Genomic DNA, 26091 nt, shown 5'->3' on the forward strand with positions numbered 1-26091 from the left:
TCAATAGTGGTTACATCTAGTCTTTCTTTACAGAGCAATCTTTTTAAATTTAGGCAGTTGGTAAACCTAAATATAGGTTTCTTCCCTATTAGTTGTTTAAGAGCAGGATCTAGAAGTAGAATCTTCCAATTTCCCTTAATAATTTTGGTTATCTGCTCAACATCATTACTATATTTGATCACATAGGTTAAATCTTTACAATTCTCTTTTCTGTACCTAGCATAGCCTGCCTTTATTGAATTGTTAGACATTCCAAGAAGGGTATCAGTTGTGCTATTAACCAGTTCAACTGGATAGCCTCTATCTATGAAATGCTGTTTTTGATGTTTTATTAGGTCCATAGCATCCAACTCATTGCTACATATTCTGAGTATTCTAGTCATCTGACCTTTCACAATATTACGGAATATATAGCGTGGGTGTAGACTATCATAGTGTAGGATGCTATTTCTCCAACAAGATTTCCTGAACAAGGTAGTAGTTATATTACCATAGTTATCCTTCTTAATAGTAATGTCCAGAAAGTCGGCACTTGTTAAAGAGCTTTCATAGGTAAAACTAAAGAAGGAAGTAGTGGAGTTCATATAACCAATGAACTCCCTCAACATCTCAGTGCTTCCATTCCAAAGCATCAAAACGTCATCCACAAAACGTCTGTATAGAATGATGCTAGTGAATCTGGGATCATTAAATAAATGTTCTTTTTCCCATCTATAAACCACTAGGTTAGCGTATGCATTGGCACAGGGAGTGCCCATAGCCACTCCCCATGTCTGTGCATACGCTTTGTTGTCAAACAAAAAGATGTTATTGTTCAGAACCAGGTCTAATAGGCAACAGATATTCATTACCTCATTATTCTCGATAGTACCAAGCTCAACCAGGTGAGATCTAACTGCATCAAGACCATAGTCGTTAGGAATACTAGTGAATAAGCTCTTAATATCCAAAGTGACCAATAGGGTATCTTTATTGATATTGTTTCTAACTAAATCTAATTTCAAGTCATCCAAAAGTTCATAAGAATTCTTCAGAATGGTAGGGACATCCTTAACCATATCTCCCAATTTAGATTGTATATATAATGAAGCATTTTCGGTGACCCAACGTTCACCTGACACTATGGGTCTTAAAGGAGGTGGATTTTCATTTTTATGGAGCTTGGGTAACCCCTTAATCACAGGAATTAGGGGTGACTCAATCATTAGAAAGTCATATAGTGTTTTATCTATAGACCTAGTCATGAGTAAGTCATAAACAGTGTCGTGCACATAGTTGATAGTTGATATTATCTTACTTCTATCTATCAGCTTGTGGTATTGTTGGCTGTTGGATAACTGGAGATAAGGAGCCTATCCCGGGACTAGTGGTCTCCTGTGTAACTAAAGCACAGCTTCCTTTCCTGCCTTCCACTCTTCTGGGAACAAAAGAACCTCAAACCTGAGCTCATATCTTGTGCTTTCAAGAGGCACCGACTCACTTTGAGAATTAAAAGTGGTCTCCTGTGTAACTAAAGCACAGCTTCCTTTCCTGCCTTCCACTCTTCTGGGAACAAAAGAACCTCAAACCTGAGCTCATATCTTGTGCTTTCAAGAGGCACCGACTCACTTTGAGAATTAAAAGTGGTCTCCTGTGTAACTAAAGCACAGCTTCCTTTCCTGCCTTCCACTCATCTGGGAACAAAAGAACCTCAAACCTGAGCTCATATCTTGTGCTTTCAAGAGGCACTGACTCACTTTGAGAATTAAAAGTGGTCTCCTGTGTAACTAAAGCACAGCTTCCTTTCCTGCCTTCCACTCTTCTGGGAACAAAAGAACCTCAAACCTGAGCTCATATCTTGTGCTTTCAAGAGGCACCGACTCACTTTGAGAATTAAAAGTGGTCTCCTGTGTAACTAAAGCACAGCTTCCTTTCCTGCCTTCCACTCTTCTGGGAACAAAAGAACCTCAAACCTGAGCTCATATCTTGTGCTTTCAAGAGGCACCGACTCACTTTGAGAATTAAAGTACGCTACATTTTGTTGCTTGACCAGACTTACTGTTTTAGTGTATCTCGAGTTAAGCACCCCTCCTGTACTTCCAGCAGCCTACAAATTCCCCTATCCACATTACATACCTCCACTTCATTTCTATCTCTATCTTCCTCAACTATCCTTGTGTGTCAGCATAACACACTCCTTCCCCCCTCCCCTTCAGTACTTAGCCCTCTACCATACTGTCTGTCCCTGTAATCATACATCTTGCCACCAGGTGGCGCCTCTACTACTGTTCTCCTGTGGATTCCCTTTCTCCCACCCTTATGCTTATCTTCTGCCTTCACTAACCTTTCTTACCTGTCCTCTAACTGTAGTGTCTTCCTGAACTGCTTCTTAACCTGACCTCTCATACTCCACCTATAATCCTCCATTCCAGCTCCTCTTTATTCCTATCTCTATACATTAAATAACTCACTGGTTCACTCACGTACCTGTCTGTTTTTCACTTTCTCTGATTGTTTCCTGCTGAATTCCTCTCTCTTGTGTCTCTCTTTTATAGCTTTGATACCCTCTTATAGCCTACTTATACTTTCATCCTTTTACAGTGTTCTCACTACCTCCTCTAACTATTACTGTACTCTCTGACCTCTTTGCGCACCTCGGCTGTGTCCAACTCTTGACTTTCATTCCATTACCCCACACTACCTATTAGTCTTTCTTATACCTATACATCTACCAACTTTCACCTCCACTATCCCAAACCTCATCCCACAATCCTGTAATGGGATATTCTCTAGCTTTCAAACTCCTCCCTATGGCTTATTACTAGGGTCACTCCCCTATTCTCCCTACCCCTCATCTAACTATAACTTATAAATACAACCCCCTGCCCATTGACGCCATCTTTCTTCCCCTGGTATTGTTGGCTGTTGGATAACTGGAGATAAGGAGCCTATCCCGGGACTGTGAGTACTTGTATGCATATGCCTTTATTGATAGTTGCTTCATTTTGTGTCATTTTACAGTTGTACAATTTGCATTTGTTTAAACTTTGAATGTTTGTTTTTAAAAAAAAAAGCTCATGTGAACGCTATTACCCATTTTCTATCACTATAACAAATGCATTTGAATTCCTTGTGTATGAGAGTGTGTTTGTTTCAGATACCTCAGATTGTTAGCATACACGGCCTGGCTTTAATGGATATATGCTACTGACATACTTTTAGTGTCGCCAAGGCCTCTGTTAGCTGCTAAAGGGAGCGACTTGAATGTTGTGTCTATAGGTACTTCGTTAACTGTTGAACTTGGTTATACTTTCCTGCATCGCATACAACCAGTTCTTACTGGCAAAAGATTCAGATACACCGGAATGTGTTACATTGTTTATTGTGGAATCTAGTTATATTTTGCTGCATCGTATTCAACTTGTTCCTACTGGCTAAAGGTTATGTTATACCTGAATCAGTTACATTTGTTTTTTGTCCTTAACCCATCCTTTGCACTGTTGTAGCGGTGTGGCGTGCACGTGGACGTTCCTACCCTTGGCGTCATTTACCAGGTGTGTAGCGCTACTCAAAGGCCCACCCTAAACTGAAACACTAGCGCAGCTGTACAGCGTCGCTGAAGATTTAGTAGACTCGGGTCCGACTAAGCGGGACCGCGAGGATCCACAGTGTCTATAGTATCTCTGTAACAGCGCATTGACCTGCTCAATCGCTGTACCCTATTGAAACTCCTGTTTTTTGTTACCAAACAGTATTAATTCTTTTACTGAAGACCCCAGATTACAGGCAGGTGTAAATTGAGCGTGGGGCAACTGAGGGCGCCATATTTTAGACCTGTGTAGAAGTGAGCGTGAGCGTGTGCGTGGAGGCAAGGAATTCCTACCCCAACACTATTTAAGTGAGTTTAACTCCTTAATCTTCTAGTCCCTGCTGATACTTAGTCTCTTTTCTCTGGAAAAGAACTTTTACTCATGGTTTACCATAGGATAGGGATGCCAGATTCCACTAACGGCTAACAATTATGATAGCTCACTATTACAACGTGCATTTGTCTTGTACCATACTTGAATGTTATCCTGTTGCAATTGTTTCTTAATGCAAAAAGTTATACCTGGTATTTTGCACTACTGTATGCTCTGAATCATCGTATTGTTTTCATTATTCAATGTTTAATGTTTTGTACCCAGTATTACAGTGTTAATGTTGTTTTTAAATAAGCTTTTCCACTGTTACTTTTTCTCTGCCAGCTCATAAGCTCTATTCATTCACTATCTCTTTCCCCAATTACCTTTTAACAGAGTGGTCTCCTGTGTAACTAAAGCACAGCTTCCTTTCCTGCCTTCCACTCTTCTGGGAACAAAAGAACCTCAAACCTGAGCTCATATCTTGTGCTTTCAAGAGGCACCGACTCACTTTGAGAATTAAAGTACGCTACATTTTGTTGCTTGACCAGACTTACTGTTTTAGTGTATCTCGAGTTAAGCACCCCTCCTGTACTTCCAGCAGCCTACAAATTCCCCTATCCACATTACATACCTCCACTTCATTTCTATCTCTATCTTCCTCAACTATCCTTGTGTGTCAGCATAACACACTCCTTCCCCCCTCCTTCAGTACTTAGCCCTCTACCATACTGTCTGTCCCTGTAATCATACATCTTGCCACCAGGTGGCGCCTCTACTACTGTTCTCCTGTGGATTCCCTTTCTCCCACCCTTATGCTTATCTTCTGCCTTCACTAACCTTTCTTACCTGTCCTCTAACTGTAGTGTCTTCCTGAACTGCTTCTTAACCTGACCTCTCATACTCCACCTATAATCCTCCATTCCAGCTCCTCTTTATTCCTATCTCTATACATTAAATAACTCACTGGTTCACTCACGTACCTGTCTGTTTTTCACTTTCTCTGATTGTTTCCTGCTGAATTCCTCTCTCTTGTGTCTCTCTTTTATAGCTTTGATACCCTCTTATAGCCTACTTATACTTTCATCCTTTTACAGTGTTCTCACTACCTCCTCTAACTATTACTGTACTCTCTGACCTCTTTGCGCACCTCGGCTGTGTCCAACTCTTGACTTTCATTCCATTACCCCACACTACCTATTAGTCTTTCTTATACCTATACATCTACCAACTTTCACCTCCACTATCCCAAACCTCATCCCACAATCCTGTAATGGGATATTCTCTAGCTTTCAAACTCCTCCCTATGGCTTATTACTAGGGTCACTCCCTATTCTCCCTACCCCTCATCTAACTATAACTTATAAATACAACCCCTGCCCATTGGCCATCTTTCTTCCCTGGTATTGTTGGCTGTTGGATAACTGGAGATAAGGAGCCTATCCCGGGACTGTGAGTACTTGTATGCATATGCCTTTATTGATAGTTGCTTCATTTTGTGTCATTTTACAGTTGTACAATTTGCATTTGTTTAAACTTTGAATGTTTGTTTTTAAAAAGCTCATGTGAACGCTATTACCCATTTTCTATCACTATAACAAATGCATTTGAATTCCTTGTGTATGAGAGTGTGTTTGTTTCAGATACCTCAGATTGTTAGCATACGGCCTGGCTTTAATGGATATATGCTACTGACATACTTTTAGTGTCGCCAAGGCCTCTGTTAGCTGCTAAAGGGAGCGACTTGAATGTTGTGTCTATAGGTACTTCGTTAACTGTTGAACTTGGTTATACTTTCCTGCATCGCATACAACCAGTTCTTACTGGCAAAAGATTCAGATACACGGAATGTGTTACATTGTTTATTGTGGAATCTAGTTATATTTTGCTGCATCGTATTCAACTTGTTCCTACTGGCTAAAGGTTATGTTATACCTGAATCAGTTACATTTGTTTTTTGTCCTTAACCCATCCTTTGCACTGTTGTAGCGGTGTGGCGTGCACGTGGACGTTCCTACCCTTGGCGTCATTTACCAGGTGTGTAGCGCTACTCAAAGGCCCACCCTAAACTGAAACACTAGCGCAGCTGTACAGCGTCGCTGAAGATTTAGTAGACTCGGGTCCGACTAAGCGGGACGCGAGGATCCACAGTGTCTATAGCATCTCTGTAACAGCGCATTGACCTGCTCAATCGCTGTACCCCTATTGAAACTCCTGTTTTTTGTTACCAAACAGTATTAATTCTTTTACTGAAGACCCCAGATTACAGGCAGGTGTAAATTGAGCGTGGGGCAACTGAGGGCGCCATATTCTAGACCTGTGTAGAGTGAGCGTGTGCGTGGAGGCAAGGAATTCCTACCCCAACACTATTTAAGTGAGTTTAACTCCTTAATCTTCTAGTCCCTGCTGATACTTAGTCTCTTTTCTCTGGAAAAGAACTTTTACTCATGGTTTACCATAGGATAGGGGATGCCAGATTCCACTAACGGCTAACAATTATGATAGCTCACTATTACAACGTGCATTTGTCTTGTACCATACTTGAATGTTATCCTGTTGCAATTGTTTCTTAATGCAAAAAGTTATACCTGGTATTTTGCACTACTGTATGCTCTGAATCATCGTATTGTTTTCATTATTCAATGTTTAATGTTTTGTACCCAGTATTACAGTGTTAATGTTGTTTTTAAATAAGCTTTTCCACTGTTACTTTTTCTCTGCCAGCTCATAAGCTCTATTCATTCACTATCTCTTTCCCCAATTACCTTTTAACAGAGTGGTCTCCTGTGTAACTAAAGCACAGCTTCCTTTCCTGCCTTCCACTCTTCTGGGAACAAAGAACCTCAAACCTGAGCTCATATCTTGTGCTTTCAAGAGGCACCGACTCACTTTGAGAATTAAAGTCGCTACATTTTGTTGCTTGACCAGACTTACTGTTTTAGTGTATCTCGAGTTAAGCACCCTCCTGTACTTCCAGCAGCCTACAAATTCCCTATCCACATTACATACCTCCACTTCATTTCTATCTCTATCTTCCTCAACTATCCTTGTGTGTCAGCATAACACACTCCTTCCCCTCCCTTCAGTACTTAGCCCTCTACCATACTGTCTGTCCCTGTAATCATACATCTTGCCACCAGGTGGCGCCTCTACTACTGTTCTCCTGTGGATTCCCTTTCTCCCACCCTTATGCTTATCTTCTGCCTTCACTAACCTTTCTTACCTGTCCTCTAACTGTAGTGTCTTCCTGAACTGCTTCTTAACCTGACCTCTCATACTCCACCTATAATCCTCCATTCCAGCTCCTCTTTATTCCTATCTCTATACATTAAATAACTCACTGGTTCACTCACGTACCTGTCTGTTTTCACTTTCTCTGATTGTTTCCTGCTGAATTCCTCTCTCTTGTGTCTCTCTTTTATAGCTTTGATACCCTCTTATAGCCTACTTATACTTTCATCCTTTTACAGTGTTCTCACTACCTCCTCTAACTATTACTGTACTCTCTGACCTCTTTGCGCACCTCGGCTGTGTCCAACTCTTGACTTTCATTCCATTACCCCACACTACCTATTAGTCTTTCTTATACCTATACATCTACCAACTTTCACCTCCACTATCCCAAACCTCATCCCACAATCCTGTAATGGGATATTCTCTAGCTTTCAAACTCCTCCCTATGGCTTATTACTAGGGTCACTCCCCTATTCTCCCTACCCCTCATCTAACTATAACTTATAAATACAACCCCCTGCCCATTGGCGCCATCTTTCTTCCCCTGGTATTGTTGGCTGTTGGATAACTGGAGATAAGGAGCCTATCCCGGGACTGTGAGTACTTGTATGCATATGCCTTTATTGATAGTTGCTTCATTTTGTGTCATTTTACAGTTGTACAATTTGCATTTGTTTAAACTTTGAATGTTTGTTTTTAAAAAAAAAAGCTCATGTGAACGCTATTACCCATTTTCTATCACTATAACAAATGCATTTGAATTCCTTGTGTATGAGAGTGTGTTTGTTTCAGATACCTCAGATTGTTAGCATACACGGCCTGGCTTTAATGGATATATGCTACTGACATACTTTTAGTGTCGCCAAGGCCTCTGTTAGCTGCTAAAGGAGCGACTTGAATGTTGTGTCTATAGGTACTGTTAACTGTTGAACTTGGTTATACTTTCCTGCATCGCATACAACCAGTTCTTACTGGCAAAAGATTCAGATACACCGGAATGTGTTACATTGTTTATTGTGGAATCTAGTTATATTTTGCTGCATCGTATTCAACTTGTTCCTACTGGCTAAAGGTTATGTTATACCTGAATCAGTTACATTTGTTTTTTGTCCTTAACCCATCCTTTGCACTGTTGTAGCGGTGTGGCGTGCACGTGGACGTTCCTACCCTTGGCGTCATTTACCAGGTGTGTGGCGCTACTCAAAGGCCCACCCTAAACTGAAACACTAGCGCGGCTGTACAGCGTCGCTGAAGATTTAGTAGACTCGGGTCCGACTAAGCGGGACCGCGAGGATCCACAGTGTCTATAGTATCTCTGTAACAGCGCATTGACCTGCTCAATCGCTGTACCCTAATGAAACTCCTGTTTTTTGTTACCAAACAGTATTAATTCTTTTACTGAAGACCCCAGATTACAGGCAGGTGTAAATTGAGCGTGGGGCAACTGAGGGCGCCATATTTTAGACCTGTGTAGAAGTGGCGTGGCGTGTGCGTGGAGGCAAGGAATTCCTACCCCAACACTATTTAAGTGAGTTTAACTCCTTAATCTTCTAGTCCCTGCTGATACTTAGTCTCTTTTCTCTGGAAAGAACTTTTACTCATGGTTTACCATAGGATAGGGATGCCAGATTCCACTAACGGCTAACAATTATGATAGCTCACTATTACAACGTGCATTTGTCTTGTACCATACTTGAATGTTATCCTGTTGCAATTGTTTCTTAATGCAAAAAGTTATACCTGGTATTTTGCACTACTGTATGCTCTGAATCATCGTATTGTTTTCATTATTCAATGTTTAATGTTTTGTACCCAGTATTACAGTGTTAATGTTGTTTTTAAATAAGCTTTTCCACTGTTACTTTTTTCTCTGCCAGCTCATAAGCTCTATTCATTCACTATCTCTTTCCCCAATTACCTTTTAACAGAGTGGTCTCCTGTGTAACTAAAGCACAGCTTCCTTTCCTGCCTTCCACTCTTCTGGGAACAAAAGAACCTCAAACCTGAGCTCATATCTTGTGCTTTCAAGAGGCACCGACTCACTTTGAGAATTAAAGTACGCTACATTTTGTTGCTTGACCAGACTTACTGTTTTAGTGTATCTCGAGTTAAGCACCCCTCCTGTACTTCCAGCAGCCTACAAATTCCCCTATCCACATTACATACCTCCACTTCATTTCTATCTCTATCTTCCTCAACTATCCTTGTGTGTCAGCATAACACACTCCTTCCCCCCTCCCCTTCAGTACTTAGCCCTCTACCATACTGTCTGTCCCTGTAATCATACATCTTGCCACCAGGTGGCGCCTCTACTACTGTTCTCCTGTGGATTCCCTTTCTCCCACCCTTATGCTTATCTTCTGCCTTCACTAACCTTTCTTACCTGTCCTCTAACTGTAGTGTCTTCCTGAACTGCTTCTTAACCTGACCTCTCATACTCCACCTATAATCCTCCATTCCAGCTCCTCTTTATTCCTATCTCTATACATTAAATAACTCACTGGTTCACTCACGTACCTGTCTGTTTTCACTTTCTCTGATTGTTTCCTGCTGAATTCCTCTCTCTTGTGTCTCTCTTTTATAGCTTTGATACCCTCTTATAGCCTACTTATACTTTCATCCTTTTACAGTGTTCTCACTACCTCCTCTAACTATTACTGTACTCTCTGACCTCTTTGCGCACCTCGGCTGTGTCCAACTCTTGACTTTCATTCCATTACCCCACACTACCTATTAGTCTTTCTTATACCTATACATCTACCAACTTTCACCTCCACTATCCCAAACCTCATCCCACAATCCTGTAATGGGATATTCTCTAGCTTTCAAACTCCTCCCTATGGCTTATTACTAGGGTCACTCCCTATTCTCCCTACCCTCATCTAACTATAACTTATAAATACAACCCCCTGCCCATTGACGCCATCTTTCTTCCCTGGTATTGTTGGCTGTTGGATAACTGGAGATAAGGAGCCTATCCGGGACTGTGAGTACTTGTATGCATATGCCTTTATTGATAGTTGCTTCATTTTGTGTCATTTTACAGTTGTACAATTTGCATTTGTTTAAACTTTGAATGTTTGTTTTTAAAAAAAAAAGCTCATGTGAACGCTATTACCCATTTTCTATCACTATAACAAATGCATTTGAATTCCTTGTGTATGAGAGTGTGTTTGTTTCAGATACCTCAGATTGTTAGCATACACGGCCTGGCTTTAATGGATATATGCTACTGACATACTTTTAGTGTCGCCAAGGCCTCTGTTAGCTGCTAAAGGGAGCGACTTGAATGTTGTGTCTATAGGTACTTTGTTAACTGTTGAACTTGGTTATACTTTCCTGCATCGCATACAACCAGTTCTTACTGGCAAAAGATTCAGATACACCGGAATGTGTTACATTGTTTATTGTGGAATCTAGTTATATTTTGCTGCATCGTATTCAACTTGTTCCTACTGGCTAAAGGTTATGTTATACCTGAATCAGTTACATTTGTTTTTTGTCCTTAACCCATCCTTTGCACTGTTGTAGCGGTGTGGCGTGCACGTGGACGTTCCTACCCTTGGCGTCATTTACCAGGTGTGTAGCGCTACTCAAAGGCCCACCCTAAACTGAAACACTAGCGCAGCTGTACAGCGTCGCTGAAGATTTAGTAGACTCGGGTCCGACTAAGCGGGACGCGAGGATCCACAGTGTCTATAGTATCTCTGTAACAGCGCATTGACCTGCTCAATCGCTGTACCCTATTGAAACTCCTGTTTTTTGTTACCAAACAGTATTAATTCTTTTACTGAAGACCCCAGATTACAGGCAGGTGTAAATTGAGCGTGGGGCAACTGAGGGCCATATTTTAGACCTGTGTAGAAGTGGCGTGGCGTGTGCGTGGAGGCAAGGAATTCCTACCCCAACACTATTTAAGTGAGTTTAACTCCTTAATCTTCTAGTCCCTGCTGATACTTAGTCTCTTTTCTCTGGAAAAGAACTTTTACTCATGGTTTACCATAGGATAGGGGATGCCAGATTCCACTAACGGCTAACAATTATGATAGCTCACTATTACAACGTGCATTTGTCTTGTACCATACTTGAATGTTATCCTGTTGCAATTGTTTCTTAATGCAAAAGTTATACCTGGTATTTTGCACTACTGTATGCTCTGAATCATCGTATTGTTTTCATTATTCAATGTTTAATGTTTTGTACCCAGTATTACAGTGTTAATGTTGTTTTTAAATAAGCTTTTCCACTGTTACTTTTTTCTCTGCCAGCTCATAAGCTCTATTCATTCACTATCTCTTTCCCCAATTACCTTTTAACAGAGTGGTCTCCTGTGTAACTAAAGCACAGCTTCCTTTCCTGCCTTCCACTCTTCTGGGAACAAAAGAACCTCAAACCTGAGCTCATATCTTGTGCTTTCAAGAGGCACCGACTCACTTTGAGAATTAAAGTACGCTACATTTTGTTGCTTGACCAGACTTACTGTTTTAGTGTATCTCGAGTTAAGCACCCCTCCTGTACTTCCAGCAGCCTACAAATTCCCCTATCCACATTAGATACCTCCACTTCATTTCTATCTCTATCTTCCTCAACTATCCTTGTGTGTCAGCATAACACACTCCTTCCCCCCTCCCCTTCAGTACTTAGCCCTCTACCATACTGTCTGTCCCTGTAACCATACATCTTGCCACCAGGTGGCGCCTCTACTACTGTTCTCCTGTGGATTCCCTTTCTCCCACCCTTATGCTTATCTTCTGCCTTCACTAACCTTTCTTACCTGTCCTCTAACTGTAGTGTCTTCCTGAACTGCTTCTTAACCTGACCTCTCATACTCCACCTATAATCCTCCATTCCAGCTCCTCTTTATTCCTATCTCTATACATTAAATAACTCACTGGTTCACTCACTTACCTGTCTGTTTTTCACTTTCTCTGATTGTTTCCTGCTGAATTCCTCTCTCTTGTGTCTACCCGCTCCGTTAAGCCCTCTGGCTCACTCCGCTCCCCTCCCTGCCCCCAAATCCCACCCGCCCCTAGCACCTCTACATTTATCCCCACATAACCACACCCACCACATTCTGCAACCAATCAGAACATACTCTTCTCCGCCTACTCCATAGTCATCCCCTCCCACTCACTCCCTCTCTACCTCTTAACTCTCCTATTTTATACGGTCTTCTACTCTTCTCAACATGTACAACACTCACCATCCTCTCCTACTTCTAACTCTTCTAACTATTCTTTCCACCACCTACCTAATAACCTACTATGAACAACCATTAAATCCTAATGTTAACATTCCACATAGACACACCCAAACTACCCCCCCATCTACACTCACAACACATCTTAGTCTAACATATTGCAACACATATCTTGACTCTAAATATCACAGACTCTCACATATCAAATACCTTATTCTCAAACACACAAAATACTTGTACTTCTGTAAGCCTTCACAATTAAATCACCTTATTCATAATCTACAATTACTTGATGGGGACATCCACCCCAACCCAGGCCCAAACACTTCAACAACACCCCTAACTCCCACAAATCAAAATACTCATACACCAGATGCTAAACCTACTAAATCTCTCTCAATAGCTCATCTTAACATCCGTAGCATTTGCAATAAACTTCCAGCTCTCCATGCCCTTCTAGAAGTCCAGCAATTTGACATTCTCTGTCTTACGAAACCTGGCTCAAACCCCCTATAAAAGATAATGAAATCATTCCCCTGGCTATAACATCCTAAGACAGGACCGTCTTAATAAAAAGGTGGTGGGGTAGCCATTCTATTTAAAACTGGACTGGATGTGAAGAAATCAGCCCAAACCCTCCATATGACTCTAACGCTGAACTTCTTATTTCAAAAATCTCCCTTAATCCACACAAAACTATTAATATTATCTGCACCTATCTTCCACCAGGCAACAACCCCCCTTATTAGAAAACCTACTTAACTGGTTTTCTACTAATCTTCCTCAAGAAACCATAGTCCTAGGTGACTTCAATATTGATTGGAATGCTTGCAATCAAGCTAATCCATCCACCCTTATCAACCTGCACGGATTCCACCAAACCATCAACTCTACAACCAGAACTAATAAGAGCAATAATAAAGATACCATACTCGACTGGATCCTTACAAATAGTCCCCAACAAAAGTATTCAACAGGTACCCTCCCAGATGACCTTAGTGACCACTCTCTCACATACATCATTAGGCACAAAACTCAGCTAAAACAACCTCCACTAATTCGACTATGTCGCAGCAAAAACACTTTGACCCTCAAGAGTTTCAAAATGACCTTACCCTGGTTAACTGGTCTCCTCTTAAAACTCTCCCTATCGACACGCTGTTAACCTCTTTAATAAAACCTTTCTTTCTATTCTAGACCAACATGCACCTATGCGATCTATCCATGAAATATAAAACAGCCCAATGGCTTACAACCAACACAAAACAGCTGATCCTTAATAGAAATAAGGCATGGTCTCAGTGGCGAACCTCCAAAGACCCCATTGACCACCTTAACTTCAAACAAAAAAGGAACAGGACAAAGTCAGCTATCATTAAAGATAAAAGAACTTTTACTTCCGCCTACAGCAATCATCCCACCATCATCCACACAAATTTTGGAAATCTATTAACACACTTCTGTCCCCGGTAAAGTTGAAACTCCAAATCCACTTGGCTCCTGCCCTGACTCTCCCTTACAAACAGCTAATGCTTTTAATAACTTCTTTACATCTACTATACTTAATCTGGCCAACCAACAAACCCCTGACCCCACTTTATTAGGTAGCCCAAGCTACACTCCTCCACGTATGCAACTTAAACCCATACCTACCTCCTATATTCTGAATCTACTTCAAAACTTAAAGCCTCTACCCCTTCAGCTGACAAACTCCCAGCTGAATATCTCCAACTAGGTGCCAAAGCGGTTGCCTACCCAATCTCTCTACTAATAAACAGAACCATAACCGAAAATACTATACCTTCCCTATGGAAAATCTCACACATCATCCCCTCTTCAAAGGAGGCGACTCATTTGAATACTCTAACTACGCCCTATAGCACTGCTATCTCCTATTGCAAAATAATGGAGAAATGCATCCACAAACAGTTACTTAATCACCTCCTTTCTAACAATCTCCTCGCTAACTGCCAACATGGCTTCCGCCCTTACCACAGTACTACCACAGCCTTAATATCCTTCACTGACTCCATTAATATTAACCGTAATAGCAATCTTCTCTCATCAGCATTCTTTGTAGACCTTTCTAAAGCCTTTGATATGGTGAATCACCAACTCCTTCTTCATCGCTTAAAATCACTCTCTCTTGACACCCCTGCCTTAACTTGGTTCACTTCCTACCTTCAAAACCGTAAACAGGCTGTTTTATGGAACAACAATCTCTCTGAACTTCTCCCCACCACCTTAGGGGTCCCTCAAGGCTCCATCTTAGGTCCTCTTTTATTTTCCATCTTCATTAATGACTTGTATCTTGCCACACCCTAACTACTTGCATTCAGTATGCTGACGACACCACCATCATTTGCTCTGCCACAAACCAAGCTGACCTTCACTACCTTACCCAAAAGACATTCACTACTATTGAGCAATGGTTCTCTAACCACTGTCTCCTCTTAAACCCTAAAAACTAAACTCCTCCTCTTCTCACCTACACACCTATCTCCCCCTATTAATTTCACAATTACTTCTAACAATGGCACCCTTATATCTCCTGACCAAACAACCAAACTATTGGGTATTACTATTGACAATCTACTAAAATTTGATTTTCACATTAACTCCAGCATTAAAGCAACTAATAGAAAACTAGGTTCTCTCTATAGAATCAGAACTTTCCTCACTACTGAAGCAAGAACTACCATAGCAAGAACACATCTCATCTCCACTTTATTATATGCTTCCCCCATTTATTCTAACCTATCCAAGCATAACATTAATAAGCTCACAACAGCCTACAACAACATTGCAAGGTTTGCCACTGCCTCTCCATATAAAACACATCACTGTCAGAACCTCTCTAAACTAGGATGGCTGGAATTACCCCACCTAATTCAGTACTATCAGCTTACACTTGCCCACAAAGCCCTTTACCACCCTGAAAACATACCCATGCTCTCCACCCTTATAAAACCCTACAATAACTTAAAAGCCCTTGGCTCTTCTAATAAACTACTGATTCAAACTTCTCATTCTAAGAATACAGCAGGTGATTCCATATTTTCAAACTCAGTTGGTAAGATCTGGAACCAACTTCCTCCAGACCTTGCAGCCCACACTTCCATTACACTATTTAAGACTAAATTGAAACTCTTTCTTACTAAACACTGGCTTTGTTCTTGCATCAATCCCAGTTGATCTAGCTCCTCTATGACCTTCTATTCTCCTTCTTCAATCCATAGATTCTTCCAAATATATTTCTTCAATTTATTTTCTTTTTCCTGTCAACTAAATAACAATACTTCTCTTATAACTCAAAACTTAATTTCTTCTCTCCCTTCTCCTACCACTTCTGTACTTAAATAATTACCTTGTCTTTCTATCCCCTTCTTTATAAACTTCCTGAAATTGTTGCTACTGCCTTTCTTACTTGTGACTTATATGCATACTTGACTTATAACCATTGTGATATTTTTGTATGTACTGTTTTTATGACCATGTAGTAGATAGCGGAGCTTTTCTCCTCGGGCCTCCACTGAAAATGGACTTGTATCCAGCTGGACTAGCCCGGTTAACAAATGTAAAATAAAATGCCTTGTCATTGTTAAGCATATTATACATAAGCTCTTTATAGAAGGAAGTGTCCATCGCAACGATCCCCCCTCCCTTATCAGCTGGTTTGAAAACTAAGCTCATATCGTAACAAAGGTTATCCAAAGAACATCTTTGTGCATAATTCAAATTAACAAATATGCCTTTACATTTTTCCTGTTCATAATATGAATAGAACTCATTCTCACATGCACGCAAGAAGCATTCAGCAGTTTGTGGTACTGGAGGCATAAAACAACTTTTCCTCTTATACAATATAGTTTTATAGTCAAACTCAGTATTTATAGATGAACAATTCTTAAAAAATACCTTCAATGACAATTTCCTTACAAACAGCCGCAAGCCTATAAGCGTATCAGACAATATACTTCCCCTGGAGGGGATAAACGACAGACCTTTATTCAAAATAAACTGTTCGTCTGAAGAAAAAGTTCTTGATGTCAAATTGAAGAACAGATTTATACTTATACAGATACTTAAATAATGACCAAAAAGTGTATTTCATCTTATTGCTGTAACAACCATATAGTGTGTTTCATTATACCCCATGCCCTTGCTTATCTCAAGAATCAGAGACTAAATCCCTCCATCTAACAATACATAAAAATAACCTTTCTATTTTGGTAACATGTTTTCATTAAATGAAACTATATAGTTCTGAAAACTGCAGCTAAGCTAGTTCAATCCTAAATTTACCTATCCTTCAACCTGTACTCCCAGCATTAAATCGTTAAGTAACTATTGATCTATCCTTTAAATATATGTTATTTGACATTTCATACCGCTCACTAGAGGAGAAGTTCCAGGTTCTTTCTATCCTATCAGTTTACATGTGTATATATTGTATATATTTGAATCTTTTTTTTTATTTCTTCAAGTCTTTTGGGGTTCTAATTCCATGGCAGACATGGACCCCATTCTTAAGTCAAAGTATGATTAAAGTTCATGAAATTAGTATTGTTTCAATCTTTGATGTTATTCAGAAGTGCTCTTCACAGCACCCACAACACAACCAGTAATGACTCCTTCTGCAGTTCATACAAAGTTACCTGTGTTGGTAACATATCTAAGTACAATTGCAAATTATTTTTTATAAGACCCCTACTATTAGAACTGTCTGGTTATCCTTCTTCCACATTACCCTCATTTCTGCCTGCAAATCCTGATATTTTATGACTTTGTGTCTCTGTACACAAGACACTGTAGTCACTAGGTGTAGCAATTTCAATGATTAATGCTACTTTTGTCTTGATTTCATGGATTACTATATCTGTCTTTCTCGTATCTTTTTGAACTGTTGGTAATAGGGGATCCCATGTGATATAAACTTCATCATTTTCTATAATGCTTTGTGCCTCATGTTTCCAGTGCTTTTCAATTACTTCAACAATCCCAAAAGCAGAAATCTTGTCACATTATTATGTATTTCAGTATACAGTCCTTCTGGCATTAGTATATCGCAACCAGCAACAAGATGTGCAACTTTTTCTGATTCTGTTTTAAAAAACCTACATTTGTCTGTTTCACCCACATATTCAATAGACTTTCTAAATCAATGTGTATGTAGTCCACTATCTTGGGCCACCAATATTAACTTTTCATCTTTTGGTTTAAATTCACCTGTCTTTGACCATTCCTGTGTTTGTTCCTGATCAACATGAAGTTGCTCCAATAGTTTTCTAAACTTACAACTACATGTATGCATTTTCCACATTTCTTGAATTCTCATCTGATCTTCACCTCATATTGTTTATTGAAATATTCAGTATTCAGCTGCTGCCAGATTTTTATCTACTTCTGGTTTGATCTCCATTCCCACTTGACACCAATATGCTTCTGCTAAACTAAGTAGAGAAGTTATCTTAGACTCATTCTCCTCATATTTTAAAAGTTTCACTACTTTTGGATCATGTAAGGTCAGCAGATATGGATGCAGTCCTACGATTGCAGAGCTATACATTTAATCATTTTCAAGGAGGCCTATACCTCTTTCAGAATGGGTAATATATAGTCTTGGTATACGCTGATTTTTATAAATCATTTGAAGAGCATGAAACATCCTTCTTGTTTTCCTGTTCAACTGATCCAACACCTTTTGGGGCCAATCAGTCACTCAAAAACTGTAAGTTAGAATAGGAAAAGCAAATTAGTTTATAGCTTCGACTTTGTTCCATAGATTTAAATGCTGTTTTCAGCATTAATTTTAGTCTTCTAAAAACTTCCTAAGTTTAATTTGCATTTGTTCATGCTTTCTTGTTGATCCTTCCATCAATTCCCAAAAATTTATACACGCCTTCTTTTTCTTTTATATCATATTCCTGTCCCAGACTTTTGTTTTCTTGGTGCTGCAGCTTTCCTGCTTTATAGGTTGCTTTTGCACTTTTATGATGACCAAATGTCATTCTTATATCGTCTTTTGACCACTTGCAATTGTGCTTTCATTTCCTTACCTGATAAACTGTACAGTTTTACATCATCCACAAAAAAAAAAAAAAAAATGAGAAGTCTTTACAGTTTATTGTTTTCCGGGAGTTAAATTGTAGCCATGACATACCCCGGGATTCATGAAGCTCGGCGCAAGGCCGGCGTAAGGCCTGCGCCGGCGGTGCATGGAATATCCGGCGCAGTAGCGCCATATACATATTAATGAGAGTGCACCGGAATCACAGACACGTGCGTAGTGTACGTGAGCGAGCCCAGGTAGGATGCGTCTGGAGGCGTGTCTAAGCCAGCAGGAGGTGAGCAACCTAATGTGCTGACAGCCACGGTCCGCCCACAATAGTAATGGCAGCAGCCAGGTCCCGTGCAGAATGAAACGCACGTACAGTACGCAACATAGTCCCCGTTCCAAATTAACGGAGAAGCAAATAGAAGCCACCAAGGCATAAGTGTACCCGTTCAAGGAGCAAAGGATACGCATATGACCGCCTCCGTCCCGCAATGCACTGTCAGTGTTTACACTCAGAGAAGGTGTACAGCCGCATGTCAGCGCCGCACCGACATAGAAGCAGCGACTAAGGCCACCACCTGTCCCACTTTGTTTGGGGCAGTCTCTCCAAGGACAGTTGTGACCCGAAAAAACCTATTAGAAATGGCTGATGTGCTTCGAAAGTAGGACACAATGAAATCCCGTATGTAATGTAATGGTAGCATGAATTGGTTATTTCTGTAACAGAAATACCGAAATGACACAATAAACAGAATAAGCAAGGAAATTGCCACAATAATAAGCAAATTAGTTAGGCAAACAAGTGAATTTCTATGCTATATAGTGACCGTTTGTATGTGTCGGCCTGTAAAGGCAGATGTGAGTCCCGAAATATCCCAGATCGGAAAATGGAAAAGGTGGAAACCCCAGCAGCGACATGGGCATGGTCACCAGGGTTACCTGCTGTCCCAAAGTGCCATGGACAGTCCCTGATTGGACAGTCGTGTCCCTGCAACAATCGTAAAATGGAAAATGACCTGCGATCCCCTGCCACGCAAATTCCCGCAATATACATGTAAATAGTAGCATAAAACATATACATTACGGTATGGAACACAGACATGGCATAAGAAAATAAATAAGGAACCCAAACGCTAACAGAATAGGCTCATAGTATGGCAAACAAGTGAAGTTCTGTCTACTGCACTAGCCCTGGGTATGTGTAGTCCTGCAAATTTCGAAGTGTCCACATAACATGCCCCACTATGGGCATTGGAAAAGGTGCCAACCATAATGGTCACAAGCAGTAGTGACAGTACATAGCCGGGTAGCTGTGCCGACATAACAACAGTAAGGAAGCAAGATACCCCAAACACAGGCAAACATGTGCATAGCAACATATCCCAGACCCAGCAACATCTCTGTTGCATACACTGGATGGTGTATGATGAAGTGTAATATCCAGAAGCAGAACCCATGCATTCGGATGTACTACACAATAGCCTCATTGTACATGTCAGTCACACCCATGTATACCCCTGCACCCAAACCTGCTAGCATCCGTGTGCAGCTATACAACCACACACAATGTGCATACCTGAACTGTGGTAAGATGTTTGTGTTAGGCAATGCCACGCCGGCAAATACGTACCCCACATGTCAGCAACCCACCGCAGGTACAGATATGTAAATGGCTGCATGTGAATGTGTCAGCAGAATGTGTACATCCGGCATGTAGTATGTACCCGTCCAAACCATCTAGGTTTGCATACGACACAGTGCACATAAGTGTACACATGTGGACAAGTCGGGTCGTTGGACCACCGCATCGACGATTATCTTTGCAGTGAAGTCGATCACATATAGCGGAACAGGTGCCTAACACACAGGACATCCTAACAGGATGCTACAGTCAAAGAAGGGGAAACTGGGACATCACATGTGGAGATTAGCGTGGCTGGACGGACAAATACACACGGTCAAGGTAAAGGATGGAACAACATGCATATGGCTGGATGGATGTTGTTCGTAAAATATATAGAAACACATATGAAGTTCCAGTTCACACTCGAAATACTATATAATGTATTGAATTGTACCGTACAATATGGCAGCAGAACTAAGCCTGCATGTAATTGGTGAAGCTAAGCTGTACTGTGATGGAATTCTGAACCTGGCAGTAAGCAGGACAGCAGGCTCATGTCTGTCATCATTAATTATTTGCTGGGTTACAGAACAATAAATGTATGTACATGCATAACAGCACTCCTTCCCCAGAGGAGGATGGCCTTGTGAGCTCAATGGAAGATAGCAGTACAACTCCCTACCAGACAGACAAAGCAACGTATCAAGAAATTAACTGTCCACTGTATCGTAACAGTCTAGGGTCCTTGAAACAGCTACAATCACAAAAGGATACTGTAATGTACAAGGTGCCTTGCAAGGCTGTGTTATTCCCATGAGAAAACAATTTAAGTTCCCATGATGTACACAGTCTGGGGTTGTTGTTCCGATAATAAAGTGGCAATACCTCCCAATCGTGACCTCTGGGTATGGTATGAAAGTGGTTGTTAACCTGCAACATTGGATGTATAGCATTGGTTTCTGGTGTCGGAAGACATGGTTCCTGTAGCACAACACAGTATGGGTAGTCAAGCACACATACACGATTGCTGAACACACAGCATCAGTGAAACCCAATGCTCACAAGGACACAGTCCGACAAGCTCTACACTTTACATATGCACAGTGGTGTCCATTGTAGGACCCAAAAATTGTGGAAAGAACCAAATTATGTCTTATTTCAATGCGTACCTGAAATCAGTGTCGTCACAGGTACACATATGCACCGCAAGAGTGTTTAATGTTGCTGATAGCTATGCATGTAATGCAGCACAGATGCACAGCAATACCCAGGGTACCGGGTCCATAGAACTGCGCCCACATCACAGTCCCGCACACATGACGGATGTGTAATGGGTACTGTCAATTGTTGCAGTCAAGGGATTCTGGGTATGTAGACTCTGTGCTCGGTGTTGTTTCGCAGGCAATCCTTTCTCCCGCCCCGTGGGAGGGATGTGTGCGTATCACCTGCCTTACTCTCCGCTAATAATGCAAACCATACTCCGGAGAATGCTAAATGTAGGTGTGTAATGTGTACAGCCCCATACTACTGTCCAGTAGGCAATTGTCATGGATGGACACCCGTATGGCCAGAATGGCACCCACAACTGCAAACCCGGGTAAATGACATAGCCGCGGGAAGGCATAACACAGGAAATACACATAGGGACTACAGTTGACATTCCACATACAAAGCAGGACCGTCGTGCCAACACCGGCGTACACAGCACTCAATCTGCCAGCAACAGACTGAGGAGCACCCGCTACCGTACAGCGTAACAGATGTGCGACCTGTGGAACACATACTAATGGCACACACAACGTCAAGTAGGATATGTAAACTATGGCTTTCCCACCTATGAAGACAACATGGTTAAATGAATGCATAGGTAAGCAACATGTTCTGGTGGTGTTATAGTGGAAATACAGTGACGGATATGTCCCATTGGGACGTCTGCGGTTTAAATGGAGCATTTGCTAACCAGCATCTTTGGATGTATGTAATTTGTCCACAGTAGTAAATCACCTGGTTATGTAGCACCATGTGGAATGGGTAGTCCAACAGACATCCGCGATTTCTGAACACACAGTATCAGTGAAACCCACTGCTCACAAGGACACAGTCCGACAAGCTCTACACTTTACATATGCACAGTGGTGTCCAATGTAGGACCCAAAAATTTGTCTAAAGACAGGAATGCCGCCTTCTTTCAACACTTAAGTGAACTCATTGTCGTCACAGGTACACATATGCACCGCAAGCGTGTTTAATGTTGCTGATAGCTGTCCATGTAATGCAGCACAGATGCACAGAAATACCCAGGGTACCGGGTCCATAGCACTGCATCCACATCACACTTCCGCACACATGACGGATGTGTAATGGGTACTGTCAATTGTTGCGGTCAAGGGATTCTGGGTATGTAGACTCTGTGCTCGGTGTTGTTTCGCAGGCAATCCTTCCTCCCGCCCTGTGGGAGGGATGTGTGCGTAGCACCTGCCTTACTCTCCGCTAATAATGCAAACCATACTCCGGAGAATGCTAAATGTAGGTGTGGAATGTGTACAGCCCTATACTAGTGTCCAGTAGGCAATTGTCATGGATGGACACCCGTATGGCCAGGATGGCACCCACAACTGCAAACCCGGGTAAATGACATAGCCGCGGTAAGGCATGACACAGGAAATACACATAGGGACCACAGTTGACATTCCACATACAGAGCCGGACTGTCGTGCCAACACCGGCGTACACAGCACTCAGTCTGCCAGCAACAGACTGAGGAGCACCCGCTACCGTACAGCGGAACAGATGTGCGACCTGTGGAACACATACTAATGGCACACACACAACGCCAAGTAGGATATGTAAACTATGGCATTCCCACCTATGAACACAACATGGTTAAATGAATGCATAGGTAAGCAACATGTTCCGGTGGTGTTATATTGGAAATACAGTGACGGATATGTCCCATTGGGATGTCTGAGGTTTATATGAAGCAGTTGGTAACCAGCATCTTTGGATGTATGTCATTTGTTCACAGTACTAACTCAGCTGGTTATGTAGCACCATGTGGAATGGGTAGTCAAACAGACATCCGCGATTGGGGAACATACACCAGCAGTGAAAAGCACTGGGCAGGTGGACACAGTCCAGCAACATCTAACTTGACATATGCACATCGGTGTCCATTGTAGGACCCAAATATTCTGTTCAGAGAATGCCTGCTAGCTTCCTGCATTACTCATGTGACCTAATTGTCGTCACCACGTCACAGGTACACATAGGCACGCAAGCGTGTTCAATGTTGATGATAGCTGTCCATGAACTGCAGCACACATGCACAGAAATACCCAGGGTATCGGGTCCATTCAGCTGCGTCCACATCACACTGCAGCACACATGAAGGATGTGTAATGGGTACTGTCCACTGTTGCAGTCAAGGGAGTCTGGGTATGTAGAATCTGGCCTCGGTGTTGTTTCGCAGGCAATCCTTTGTCCCGCCCTGTGGGAGGGACGTGTGCGTAGCACATGCGTCACTCTCCGCTAATAATGCACACCATACTCCGGGGAATGCAAAATGCAGGTGTGAAATGTGTACAGCCCTATACCAGTGTATAGTAGGCAATTCACATGGATGGACAAGCGTATGACTAAGATGGCACACATAAATGCAAACCCGGTGGAATTACACTGCCGTAGTAAGGCATTACACAAGTCATACACATAGGGACTACAGTTGACATTCCCCATACAAGAAACACAGACAACCAGCCGATGAAGTCCAAAGCAAAGACGAGGTACTGTAGGGACCGCCAGTGACCAACCAGAGCACACCAAGAATTAAAGGCAGTCACCATAGTCTATTGGAGCCCACTCCGCCTGCTTCATAAGCAGACTTATTCAGACTACATACAATGCAGTCCAACCTACTACATTTACAAGCATTAATTGGTTGGTACATTAGATGTGCTAGGTACTAATTACATGCCTTAAAGGCAGACAAGTGAACAAACCTTACTTGGGTTACACATCCCACACAGTGAGGACATCAGACATTGCTTCGAAAGGTACAGTCTTCATCGGAAAATGGAAATATATGTACATATATGAAACATGAACCAACATAAAATGTTTTCCAAATGTCTGACTGTGTAAGCTACATATATATGTCCTACGGATTGTGCCAATATATTAACAGAACTGCAGACACCTAGTAATATGAATGAACCATAATATATACACATAAACCGTATGATTATGACTACTGTAAAATAGACCAACGAAATGTAAAGATTCACAATGTGCTAATGTAACATTCATTTAGAAGGTTACTTAAATAAATCAATTCAGACATCCATGTGTAAATACTAACAGAAGGCCAGCGAGGTGCTTGCCCTCACATGTACTGGGATGTCGCTCCACAGCATAGTGAGTGTCTGGGTGATGAATCCGTCCCAACAACACGCTCGATTAATGACAGTGTCAAGGTGTACGCCAGCTGCCCTTGTGGTTCTGAGGGATCTACCTTATTTACGCGGAAGCATAGTCATCAGATCTGTTCGACTTAGCCGTGCATGCCAGGCACGGGTCACCTCTGGGCAAGTGGTATGCAACTGTATACAGCTGGAATTCTTTCAGTCGGTCAGTATAACACATATACCTGAGACCCTGCATCCGCTTGTCGAAGAACTGTTGGTGCCTTTCCAGCTGCTGCAGGTGTTGGGTCAGATACATTCTGAACGGGCATTGTACCCAATCATAGGTCTATTGAGTGATGAGTACAAGGGGACAATGACCTCCCCTGATCTAGATGTGAATCCCTTCATGATGATGTGGGCAATGTGGAAGGTCTACCTAACTATGTTAGCAACATGTGTGTCTAACGAACGGTTAACAACAACACGTGTCCCCAGATCACTGGGGACGGGCTCCGTGCGCAGTCGACTGCGACCTATATGGTAGGTCGAGGTAACCTTGTTCATCCCGAAGGGTATGCCTATGCATTTCCTGGCATTTAGCTGTAGGACATGTCTCTGGTACCACTTATCCACATCTGTGAGGCACTCCTGAAGGATATCTGTGTCAGATGTGTGTCTGACTTTGGCATCCGGGTTTGCAGTCGTATGCAAACATTGTCACCCATAACCCCTGTGTATGCGGTACATTGGAAACGTAGATGCTGGAAATAGTGGACCCAGGACTGAGCCCCATGGGACACCACCTGTGACTGGCTGTGAGTATGACATGGCGCCAGCAACTATGGCCATGTGTGTTCTGTGACTTAGCCCGCTTGCAACCCATATGGCGATGTATGGATTTACATTCAAGATGACGGGTTTATCAAGTATACCCGAGGGGGTATTGTGTCGAAGGCCTCTGCCGGGTTGAGGTAGGCTGTATGGACTGCTTTACCCTCAGCAATGGCCTTGGTGACTGATTCTACAAAGTGAAACACGTGTAAAGGGCATGATCTGACTATGACCAAGCTAAACTGGGTTGTATCCAAAGTATGCGGGTCCCCTATGTCTTTATCTATGTGTCCCATTATGATCCATCTCCATGGCTTTGCAGATAAGGCTTGTCAAACTAATGGTATGGTAATAACCAGGGTCAGTGGAGGCACCATCTATGTGGAGTGTGACTACAGTCGCCTCTGTGCTACTACTCAGGCACGATCCTGAGGTGAGGCTAGGATTACACAGCTGTCCTAAGTGTGGGTTAAATTCCCCATAGAGTTCCTGGAGTGCACAGCTGGGACACCATGTGGACCCATGGATGCTGTGTTGACTGCCTTGGGGCTGGATGTGGGTAATGCTGGACATACCCACGGCAGACGCAGCACGTTCGAGTCCGATGCCCAAGGGACCACACACATAGCCGGCCTTAGGCATAGGCCAAGTAGGTAGCCTAGGGTGTTGCTCTACTGGGCACCTTTCCAGACTCTATTTGGTGTAGGTAGACCAGGAGGGGGGTAGCGGGTGATGTATCGGTGGCAACTTCTGCCTAGGTCACCACTTACCCTAAGGCCACTCTTCCCGTGGGTAATACAGCAGTACCCACACCCAGACGCGGGTCATCGCTAGGGTCATTGCTAGTATGGCACATCATC

General features: G+C 42.1%; 1 long non-coding RNA gene across 3 annotated transcripts; it reads left to right on the forward strand.

Moving 5' to 3' along the window:
• The first annotated feature begins 1737 nt into the window (after nucleotides 1-1737).
• LOC122816706 lies at nucleotides 1738-11562 on the forward strand. 3 transcript variants are annotated; one of them, XR_006367093.1, is made up of 4 exons: nucleotides 1738-2005; nucleotides 4278-4405; nucleotides 9044-9171; nucleotides 11435-11562. It is a non-coding gene; the product is annotated as an uncharacterized LOC122816706 (long non-coding RNA). The 3 variants fall into 3 exon arrangements; XR_006367094.1 differs by lacking the exons at nucleotides 9044-9171; nucleotides 11435-11562 and adding an exon at nucleotides 6657-6783; XR_006367095.1 differs by lacking the exons at nucleotides 1738-2005; nucleotides 4278-4405 and adding an exon at nucleotides 6717-6783.
• The last annotated feature ends 14529 nt before the right edge of the window (nucleotides 11563-26091 follow it).

This window comes from Protopterus annectens, chromosome 12.part0 (assembly GCF_019279795.1).
Source record: "Protopterus annectens isolate FY-2018-M chromosome 12.part0, PAN1.0, whole genome shotgun sequence".
NCBI lineage: Eukaryota > Metazoa > Chordata > Ceratodontiformes > Protopteridae > Protopterus > Protopterus annectens.